This window comes from Magnolia sinica, chromosome 4 (assembly GCF_029962835.1).
Source record: "Magnolia sinica isolate HGM2019 chromosome 4, MsV1, whole genome shotgun sequence".
NCBI classification, from domain to species: Eukaryota; Viridiplantae; Streptophyta; class Magnoliopsida; order Magnoliales; family Magnoliaceae; genus Magnolia; species Magnolia sinica.
Window position 1 is genome coordinate 39,343,515 of NC_080576.1, and position 5,680 is coordinate 39,349,194.

The following is a 5,680-nucleotide window of genomic DNA, read 5'->3' on the forward strand; positions in this document are numbered from 1 at the left end:
CCTCTTCTTTTCTCTCTCTCTCTCTCTGTGCCTCTCCCTCTCCCTCTACGATCGATCTCCCTCTCCCTCTACTGCTGTGAATTGACAGTGTATGGAGACACTTCAAGACTTGTTGTCTCTAAATCTGAATTGCTACCAGAAGATCTCTGATAATGGAATTGAAGGTATAACTAGTGCCTCCCCAAAACTCAAGAACTTCTCCATTTATTGGAACGTGAGGTATTTCACCTGTTTTGTATGGCTGCCTCATGATATTTTCAACATACCCAACGATAACATTAGGGAATTGATATCTACAACTAGCCTGATTAATTTGCTAGCACCAATTTCCATTTTGAGAATTAAGATAGTACATTTTCTAACATCTCAGTTCCCAAGATGGAAAATAGGTGTAAGCAAATCAATCAAGTTGGGTGTGAATAGTGATTCCCTAATATCATCCTTGTTCATACTAATATGTTAGGACTGGAATGACGATTGAGATCAGAGTAAGTATGAAGCATTTGGTTAAGAACTGCAAAGAGATAATAGATCTGAACTTGAGTGGCTGTAAAGTATCTATTGTCAAAGAAGATGCATCTGCCTTATAATTGTTTGTTTGGGAGCCTTGCCCCTTTCCACAATTCAATCCATCTTCTATTTTTATTTTTCTTTTGGGAATCTTTATCCAACTTCTATTTGAATTTTTATTTTGGGATTTTTTATTGTGTCACTGAATATGATTGTTTTGGCACCTGAGTTCTTTTAGTCCATTAAGAATTTCATGAGATAATTGGAATTGGTGGTTTCTATTGAGATTATCATGCCCATGCACATTTTATTGGCATTCTGAAGATGCCTGGATGTTGAGTCTTCTCATTCACTCACTAGTATTCAAATTGCAAATTGGAATTGTGTATTAGATGTTTGAGGTTGAATAAAGTCAAGCACAAATAGAGCTTCACCTTTCCCAAAAAAAAAGCACAAATAGAGCTTATAAAGTTATTAAGGTAATTTTTGGAAAGTTTTATCAAGTTGTAAAGGGTGATGTTTGGATAACATTACGGTTTTTGCCATCTTCCCTTGTTCTTCTATTATTGTTAGTGTATGAGACTCCCCTTCAGTGCAGATATACAGGGGATGGATTTTTTCATCAGATAATGGAATTGAATGTACTTTGCTTGCTTTTTATTGCTCATTCCCAAGCTACGGAGGGTGTCATTCGCAACTGTAGACCCTCCTGTATAGTTTTTCAGTTTCTGTCCTTTTCTATATTTCTTTCCGTCCTTCATTGATAAGGTTACTCTCGCTAATAAAAAAGAAACAGAGCCCATTCAGTGCTATTAGTTTTCTATTATATTTTTAGTGGTTACGTGCAAAGAAATCTCAGGTGTGGAAGGTGAACTTCTGACAGAAGAATTAGGCATAGATTGATGGACTGGAAACTTGAACTTGAGTGGCAATTCACCCATAGGTTGAATGATGTTGACTTGGCAGAATGAAAGCAAAAGAAAAATTCATCTTGTTTCACTCTGTTTGACACGGGGATGATTTTGGACTTTGGAACTACTTTCTCAATATTCGTGGGATTTCTTGGGCATTTCCAATGATGGTAGAAGACATTCAATGGAAGCAGAAATTTCCACTTGGGGATAAAATGGCATTTTCTACTTTCTTTGGAAAGTTCTCCCTCCCTATCCTTGTGGATATGGAAAGGAATGATAGAAGATACAGACATCGGAAGCTTGTAGCATAAAAGCAGTGTTGGAAAAGAGATTGGTGATGAGATGGAAATAATCACCATTCAGTTCCATCAACCTCAGCTTAGATGGGAGCTCAATTGAGAACTGGTTCTAGTTCTTATAGATGGTTTTTAAGAGATGAGAGGGGAACATAAAAAGATTGAATGTTTTCAAGTTGTTCTTATCGGGACATTCTCATTGTGGTAGGCTAAAAAAAGTAACCCAGCTTTGGTCTTCTATTTTACAAGGCTAACATGATACTCTTACAAAAGAGGGTTAGCTAGAGCTTCTTCAAGTATAGTTCCATTTTCTATGGGGAACCTATGAAAAAACTATTTGAGTAAACATCTTTTAAATTATTGAAATAATGTTGAAAAAATAGCTTTAGGTGCATAAAGATTCCCATTTGAAGCATGTGCTGCATAATAAGTATCCATGAGATTCTATGGAATAGTATCTTAACTGCATAATCTATGTAGAAGTTCTTGTCCACACTCAGGGACTGTTTGGTAGCCACCTAAATTGAGTTCATCTCACATTCATCAATCTTTATCATGCATTAGAGATCACATTTCAGGATTAAAAATAATCTTGATAACCAACAATCATGATCTCTAACACATATTATAAGCAACTAAATTGAGATGAACTCATTTTTATGTGTCTAGCAAATAGGCCCATATATAATGCAGCAAATAGGCCCATATATAATGCATGAAGATGTTTCCTTGTTATTGTTTCTATACAAATTTTCTAAAATTTGTTTATATTGAAGCATGTTTTTAACTTTCTTTTTTTATGTGGTGAGTTGCAGAATATAACGGACTAGAGTTTGCATCTAATTGCTGATGATTATCAAGAGTTGGAAGTGTTGAATTTGACAAGGTATGCATACTTATCAAAATGTTCTAATTTGATCTCATGTATGAATTCTAATTTTTCAAATTTCGGCCTACTCCAAATAGCCGGGATAGGCCGTGATGGTGATGTTAAGAATTCTGAATTTCTTATTGTAAACCAGTGCGGACTACTTTCATTCAATGCATCTTGATTATCATGTATATCAATTGCAGCGATATTATTCTTCCATTCTTGCCCTGAAATTCTCTCATGATCTTTCTCATTTCATCTGGATCATGAGTGGAGCCATCCCGTAAATTTGCTCCAAAGTTGCATGCATGTCTCTGGCATGGTGTCATTTGGATCACAAGTGGAGGCACCCCGTGAATGCGTGGCTCTGGTATTCATGAGCCCTGTTTGTCTAATATCAAAACCTCCAAGCTTTTCTTGTCTTATGTCTTTCTAGGAGGAGAGGTGCTATTTGTGTTTCTCTTCGCTGCCACTCCACAAAAACTTCTTTTAGATGGATTCTAATCTAGCAGCTACTTTGAACATCCAGATAGTGTACATTGGAAGACTGGAGATTACAACTTTCAGAAACATGATTGGATTGCCGAAAGACTAATTAGAGGAGCTTGCATTTCCACATGACGAGTCCCCTTCAGAAATTTTCAATCAGCTCATCCCAAGCATTTTACCTTGGCCTGCAAATGTAAATAGAATAAAAGTTATTGAAACTAATCGGAGGTGCTGAATTCTATGTACAAAATTTGAAGCATAAAGATGATAGAAAGACAATTATGTGGAATTGCAACACACAAAGCCAACATGAAACATATTATGCAAACTTGTTCTCTTGTGAAACATCTCCTAAAGTTCCATTGAAAAATTCCATCATTCTCCTGATGTTTCCCTTAGACAGCAACACATTCTTCTATACATGCAATATTTCCCATCCGATACCGATATGTTTCTGTATCTCAAGGGTACGGTACATGCATCAATATCAATATTGCAAAAAACTGATCCCCTTATCATGTTATGTGATCTAGTTCTAGATTGGTGCAAATGGTAATCATTGCTTGAATCATGCCACATTTCATGCTTATAGATGTAACATAACCCTTCAATCATTATTAGGTGCATCAAGCTAACAGATGGCGGATTGCAACAGATACTTCTCAAGTGTTCTTCCCTCTGAAGCTTGAACCTTTAATTTATGCCCTTTCAAGGTACAAAAAAGGATTTTTATTTTTATTTTTTTAAGTTAGACTGCAGTTGTACTGACCTTCAAAAAAAATGTTGCAGTTGTACTGATAAGCATGCATGCCATGCTTTTGAGTTATGCTCCACTTATTTTGACATGCATGCATGCCCGACTTCAAATGAACATACTGGCCGTAATATTCAATCTTTTCTTACAACTTAATAGATCAGGCTTATAGGAAGATGTCATTTCTACCACGTCTGAAATTCTTAGATCTATGTGGTGCACAGGTAATCATGTGGTTGAATCCACCCAACACCATGATTTCTACTACTAGATGACAATCCACTGATAACACCATCATTACCTTTAAATCCCATCCAATCCACCCTAATCCTTTCAAATTTGCTTGGGACGTGTTTGGTTTGAGGGATTGGAAGGGATGGGAAGGTTTAATCCCAGGATTGGCCAAGCATGCCAAACATACTCGATATAACAATATTGGGATATAGCAATCCCGTGGATCTTAAGACAATCCACTGACAACACCATCATTACCTTGAAATCCATGCCATCCACCCTAATACCATTCAATCCCTTCCATTCCACCCGGCCAAATGGGCCCTAAACCTATAACCTAAACCTAAACCTATAACCTAAATCTATAACCTATAACCTAAACCTAAACCTATAACCTAAATCTATAACCTATAACCTAAACCTAAACCTATAACCTAAATCTATAACCTATAACCTAAACCTAAACCTATCTTACTCATGTCTTTCTCTCTTACTATGTAATGTTCTACAAGTATGTTCCAATTTTGTTAGTTATATATGTAAAACTTATTGAGGACATGCAGAAAGCAAAGGAGGAGATGGAAAAACTGAAAGGGGAGGCACAAGCCAACAACGATCACATGCTACAGGTGGTTTAGATTTTTTACTTGGATTTATTATCTGATACTCTTAAGGATTTAAATATTTTTTGATATTTGTTTTTACAGTATAAAGAAATAGCACAAGTGAATGAAGTTGCATCGAAGAAAATTGAATCTGCTTATGAAAAATTCAAGGTTGAGGTACATCCCTGTATCCTGAACCTCATTTGTTTGAAAGTTGCAATCCTTGTTTTTAGTGTTTTTTTTTTGTCTTTCTTTCTTTTGAGATGTGTACAAAGGCATGCTTGTTTGATTGTATCTACAAATGCTTTTTTATACAGGCTGACAAGCTAAAGAAGTCACTGGAGGATGAAATTCACTTTCTCAAAGGAAGGTTTCAGAACTTGAAAGTGATCTTGTGTTAAAGTCTACAGAAGTTACATCTGTAATTTCAGGGAAAGAAGCTCTATCTTCTTATGATATGTTGAGCAAAGTGAAGTATTGTTTATTTAGAAATGTGAATGTGAGATGCATTGTATGATTTGATTGCTATTTGTAATAAATGCATCATTTTTTTTCTAATTGCATTTTATGTACTATTCCTATCAGCATTAAGCTTAGATGAGTTATCAATCATAGTAGGTTCTTGCAATGGAAACAAGCACCATTATTATAATTTTATTTTAAATTTTTTTTAAAAATAGCTACGGATTTTAGCTATAGCTATTGTTCTGAAAACCATAACTATTGATAATTACAGCATATTGCTACGGATTTCATTCCACTTTTAGCTACTGATATTATCTGTAGCCGTAGGTACATTTCACTAAAGAAATTATAGCTATAGCTTTTTTCCGTAGCTAGTGATATCTATTGCTACGGATGTGATCTGTAGCCGTAGGTATGTTTTGCTACAGATATTATCGATATGGCCTTTATCTATAGCTATTAATATCTATTGCTACAAATTCAATCTATAGGCATAATTACATTTCACTACAGAAATTATAGCTACGGCTTTTGTCCGTAGC

At 35.4% G+C, this 5,680-nt stretch overlaps 1 long non-coding RNA gene across 1 annotated transcript; it reads left to right on the plus strand.

The window, feature by feature from the left end:
• Nucleotides 1–489: 489 nt before the first annotated feature.
• Nucleotides 490–3,793, plus strand: LOC131243046 (uncharacterized). Its single transcript, XR_009169826.1, has 3 exons — nt 490–554; nt 2,536–2,606; nt 3,702–3,793. It is a non-coding gene; the product is annotated as an uncharacterized LOC131243046 (long non-coding RNA).
• Nucleotides 3,794–5,680: the final 1,887 nt, after the last annotated feature.